The sequence below is a fragment of the Nothobranchius furzeri genome, chromosome 6 (assembly GCF_043380555.1).
Source record: "Nothobranchius furzeri strain GRZ-AD chromosome 6, NfurGRZ-RIMD1, whole genome shotgun sequence".
NCBI lineage: Eukaryota > Metazoa > Chordata > Actinopteri > Cyprinodontiformes > Nothobranchiidae > Nothobranchius > Nothobranchius furzeri.
Genome location: NC_091746.1, coordinates 49,578,622 through 49,584,483, shown reverse-complemented (window position 1 = coordinate 49,584,483; position 5,862 = coordinate 49,578,622).

Sequence of the window (5,862 nt, the reverse complement as noted above, 5' to 3'; positions counted from 1 at the left end):
GTGAGCCCGTCGGAAGGGGGACCCACTTTTCCTCTTTGGACTGAGCCCAGCTGGGCTCCATGGGTGAATGCCCCGCCACCAGGGGCTCACCAGCGTGTCCCATCTCCAGGTCTGGCTCCAGAAGAGAGCCCCAGTGACCTGCATCCAGGCGAGGAAACACTGTTTCCACTTGAATTATTCATCATAAGGTGTCTTTGGGTGGCACTTTGTTTCCTCACCTAGGAACTGTTCACCATGGGTGACCCTACCAGAAGCATAAAACCTCAGACAACTTAGCTCCTAGGACTGGGACACTCAAACCCCTCCACCACGGTAAGGTGGCAGCCCATGGGAGGGAACCCCGTGAGGACAAAACACATTGACTGATTTGTAACAAGTGATTACAAAACTTTTACCATTCATAAACGTTGTTGCTGCACACATTTACCTCTTCACTCATTAGCAGGGATGGAGGTTGCACTTCCAAGGATTTTTGATCCTAATGGCCATTCGTTGGTAAGGTCTTACTCGCAAACACAAAATTACTGCTTGCTTGCAATGATTTAGGTATGTACTTCCCTTATTGCCAAGCCATTGATAAGTAGTAATACTTTTGTTTTCTTCAAATCTTCTTACCATTCTTTTATTTTTAACATGTTTTAAACATAGTTTACAGTGATATCTATGGATGAAATGATAATTTTTTAGAAGTTTTTTTGGGGGGACTTTTTGACCTTTAAAGGCCAAAATTCTCTTCCTTTTCCTTCTTTAATGGGGGCAGGCTGAGTCAGAACCAGCACAGCTTTGTTTTTGGATCATCCTGAAGCAAACAGCAGGTTGGTTCATCTTGATGCCAGGAATGAGATTCAGATGTTTCTTTTCACCTTGACTGCTTTGAATGAATCGTCCTCCTGCATGAATAAGAGAAAGCAGAGGGAACGGGCTGCGGCGCAGGTTTTGCTCAGCCTTGTAACCATCTGTTTTCAGACTTCTTCTCTGAGGGATAAATCTCAAGCTGAATCTCAGTGATCGCCAAGATCCCTTTGAACCTCAAAGGTTTTTTTAGGGTTTTTATCAGACTCACTTTGCTGAGATTTCCTACTCACCAAAGATCAGTCTTCACACTTTTACAACCTCATGCCCAAAACCCACTGAGGCTCTGATCAGCCGATAACTCATTTAATCTTATTCACAGAGAATCTCAATCAACTTCAAATGTAGAATTTTGTATTATTAACCTTGCTCAAATCATTTGGAAAATTGATCTGAAAATGAAGTAAAGACAAAGCTTCCCGTTTACTGGTAAACAACTGTAATGCGAAATAATAAATCTCCCAACTTTTCTAACAAGCCTGGTCAAGGGGAAAAAGTCATAAAATACTAAATCAACCAAAATATAACTTCAGTATTCATTTAACATTTTGTTGACTTTGTTGGCTGTTTTTTAAGGTAAAACAAAACAAAATATAACTTAATCATCTTTGTTCTGAACAGTGTTAACTGGCTTATTGAAATTCTTGTGTGGAATTTATTTAGTCGTTTTCACTGTTCAATCAACAAAAAGTGCAAAAATAGCAACTTCATATTTTTATCTCCCAAATACCTGTCTTAATTCTTAAATCTAATGCAGTTGTCTTTGGCGCCCCCTGGTGTGTAAAATATAAAATTGCACATTTCACTGCTCTAAAACTATTGCCATTTCTTTAAATAATCTGGAAAGATTATAAATCCATTTAAGGGTTCTAATTTTAATAATTTTACTAAGTAAGTGACCTCCCTACAAATCTTTTGTATATTCCTTCTGTGTGTTTCTTCTGATTGCATTTTTAGGTTCTTTTTTTAAACACAGGGAATGTTTTTTTTTACCTTTACCTTGCCTTGCTGACAGTTTAGATCACTCCTGCGTTCTTCATCAGAGCTAGCTGCTCTGTGACCTCCCTAAAGTTTAACAGTATATTTTTTAATTAAAATTACCGCTCATGCAATCTTAAAATGCAACATTTTGTCTAACCCTCTCAGGCTCAAAATAAGTTTTGATAAAAGGACTAACAACTAAGTCCTTCAGGGGTACTTCTGAGTTAAAAAATGCTCATGAAATACGTACGTGGAGTAACCAGGTAGGTAGGTTTTAACTGCTGCAAATCTGCAACGCCTGCCTCCAGAGGGCTAATGAGTTAAAATGTGCACATTTTGTGTTAGGATTGAATAGACTATTAATGACTAGTAAAGAAACACACTGATAACATTCTACAGACTACATCATTGAATACTATTTTGGGACATTTGAATGTTAAAACATTTCATGCATGCACCTTTGCTGATTATTAAAATGTGATTTTGATATTTTTGTAGATTCATGTCTGCATTTATTGACTGGTGCAAATCCGTGCATAGATTCCTCTTCTTAGAAGTCATGCAAAACTTGAAGAGATAGAAAGATCATGCACAATTATTCTGCAAAATAAGATATTTCTAATTGTTTCAGCTTCCTATTGTTAATTATTGCCATCCGTATTGATCTGCAGCATGCTTCTCTGCATGAAGATGATGAGTTAATCTCTTAAAAAGCACACCCTGGGTCATTTGGGACTGCTACTGAGTCAAAGCACAAATCCAACAAAAATATGAATTCACGTGTTTGTTTTCTGCTTTACCTTTACCTTAATGACAAATCAGGATTAATTTATCAGCTTTTATTCCTCGCTGTGTTCAAATAAACAGACACCACGTCGATACACGGCGCAAAAAGCTGATGATAGTGCAGTCTAAAAAGCTGTGGTCTCCACCTTTAGTCTGAGCCATTTTTGTTTAATTGTAATGAATTTAAAATATTTTTTTGTTACATTAAACAGCATGCAGAGAGAGAAATAGTTGAAGTACCATAGTCATCATCACACACTCGTGAAATTCATCTTTGTATTTGCCCCATGCCCATGCCCATGGACGGCAGCTGTGGCTGCACCCGGGAACTATTTGGTGGTTTAACCCCAAATCCAACCCCTTAAAGCTGAGTGTCAAGCAGGGAGGCATTGGGTCCCATTTTTTAAGTCTTTGGTATGTCCCGACCGGGAATCATACCTCAATCTCACAGTCCCAGGGCGGACACTCTACCACTAGGCCACTGAGCTGGTAAACAGGATGCATGACAGAAAAAGACAATAAAGAAAGGAGGGAATTATTCTAAACAATTGCATATTTTTGAGGAACAAATAGAAAAATAAAAATGAATAGTGACAAATGTTTTTTTGTTACATTTGACCCAAGTTTCATACTGTTTTTAATATTTTTTGCAAAAAAAGAGCAAATTAAAACAAAGAATACATTTAGTATTAACTTCTTGTGTTTGATGCTTTATCTTTGGCACAATTCATGTTAGCTGCAAGTTATTTAAGAGCAGAATGCTATCTTTTTATTATTTGTTTTAAATTATATTTCCAATTAAATAACAAACAAACTGGCTCATATCTTTTAAGGCAAACTCATTAGATCTCCTAATTCAGCACTTTTACAAAACTACTACTCCCTGGCCTGAACAGTCAAACCATCTGAGACTGCAATGTATTAAAAGTGTGGAACACTGAAAACCCTTTTTTTAATGATTATTCCTAAAGAAACATGAAAATAGTCTCCTACACCTATCTCCTGCTTTAGCTTCTGATCGAAAATAGACGGTGAAACTCTAGGATTTGAAAATCCTAACAGATCTATGTCAAACTGTCACTTAACATTCATGGATTCACCAATCTTGACTCATGACGGTGAAGGCTGTTGTTGGTTTAGCATTCAGGAAACTGTAGAGAACGTCTCACCTGGTAGAAGCTAGCCATTAGCATTAGCAACACAACACAACAGAACTCCCCCAGGCTTGTGTTATTTGGGAAGATAGCTCATTAATGTTGCAAAGCAAACAAAGTCAGTGGCAGAGTTGCATTGCTGTTAGCCAGAGACGAGATGTCCAAATATCAGGAAGTAAGACTCCAAATCCTGCCGTGTTAAGCTGTCCTCAGATGTAGAATTCTGCTAATTCCTGAAACGGGCACATCTGACCTTTTTTCTCCAGAGTACAACTTAAGTTATTCATTCCTACTACAGACCACTGCACTTTGATTAAACAAGTATGCTACACATTTAAAGCCTGCTGTAGAATATGTTGGCATTAATCACGATTGATTAGCCTAAAAAGAAAAGAAACAAATCAAGAGGCATAAATTACATAAGGAGCAAACTTTGATATACTTTTATAAATGTTTTGCAGCAACACTGAAGGTAGCAGATGGGAGAAAATTACAACATTTGTGCAGTTTTTCCACTAAGAACTCAATTCATTTCAGCAAATATGGTGAAGTAAGAAAATCTGTTTCATTTTGGATGTTTGTAAGGAATAAAAATCATCTATCAATGCATTTTTTAAATATCTTTCAGCAATTAACAACGTCTAAAAAATCTCTTTAAAATATAAGCCTTTTACTCATTAAACTTTATATTGTGTGTTTGTTGGATGAAGATGGCTACAAGTCTCTGGGGGAATTAAATTTCATGCAGATAATCACATGAATTAGATCATATAACGTCAGTCAGATCTTCTGGTTTGGTCTCAATACATCAAGTTTGGTGTGTTTTTCTCCTTGTGGAGATCGGTGTGGCTTTGTGTCAAAATGACTGATATTTGTCATTGTACGAGGAGGCAGAGAGCTGAATTATTGAAGGCTTGTTTTTCATCAAGGTTGAATTAAAGCCATACACACACACACACACACACACACACACACACACACACACACACACACACACACACACACACACACACACACACACAGCATTCCCTTCAACAAATTACTTCTTTGGAGAACATGGTAGCCAGAGTGAAACATATTATACCTTCAGTGTGTGTGTGTGTGTGTGTGTGTTTTGCCACATTTCCAATTAATTCATCTGCATTGTTTTAGAGGTGAGGTCAAATTTTACAAAACAAGTTTTTAAAAAAAATACACCCTTTAAAAATCATGGTTCTGATTTAAACTCATGAGTTCTCTGGCAGAGTTGATGGTGCTAAAGTGGTGACTTTCCATAGAGACTTAAAAAAATTTCATAAAATTATAAAATGGTGTCTGAAATGGTCAGTACATTACTTTTTTGAAAAGAAAAACTGTTGTATTTAAAAGATCTTTCAGGCAACAAAGTGACAGATTAACACTTCAACAACAAAGATATAAAATATTCCTAATTTTACAAATTATTTGCTGTCTCATATATATATATATATATATATATATATATATATATATATAAACAAATGAATTATAAAAGACAAGAAAAACATAGTACCAGGTACGGAGCCTTGAGGAACACCTAGCTACTCAAATGGAGTCTCCACTTTGCATTAAACCTGTTTTCACTGCAGGAACACATTGAAAGGATGAAATACCTATTGGTTTTGGTGAGAGCGAGCTTAAGGTTTATGATTTCCATCAGACCAAGTCCCTCAATTTTGGTTTGATCAAAAATGTTTTACCTTTTTTGGAAACGTGCTAGCATGCAAACTGTTAACATCCAGTATGCTGTGCAGTCCCAAATTTATATATTTATGGTGATAGATATATATCTATGGTGGATTCCCTTTCGCAGACATGACAGTTTACGTTCCAACCTCCAATTTTTTTTTGGGGGGGGGGGGGGGGGGGGGGCACAACTTTATGCCAGAAGGGACATGTCCCCAGTCCCCCCTGGGATTTTTGCCTATGCCAACCATCTACACCTTTTTTGGCTATCGCTTGCACCACCACTCCAAATGACATCACCCCTTACAGTCCTCCCATCATGTGACACTGTGTGTCTTCCAAGGGTCACTGTCCCCCAAATTTTGTCTTCTGCTGACAAACCCCA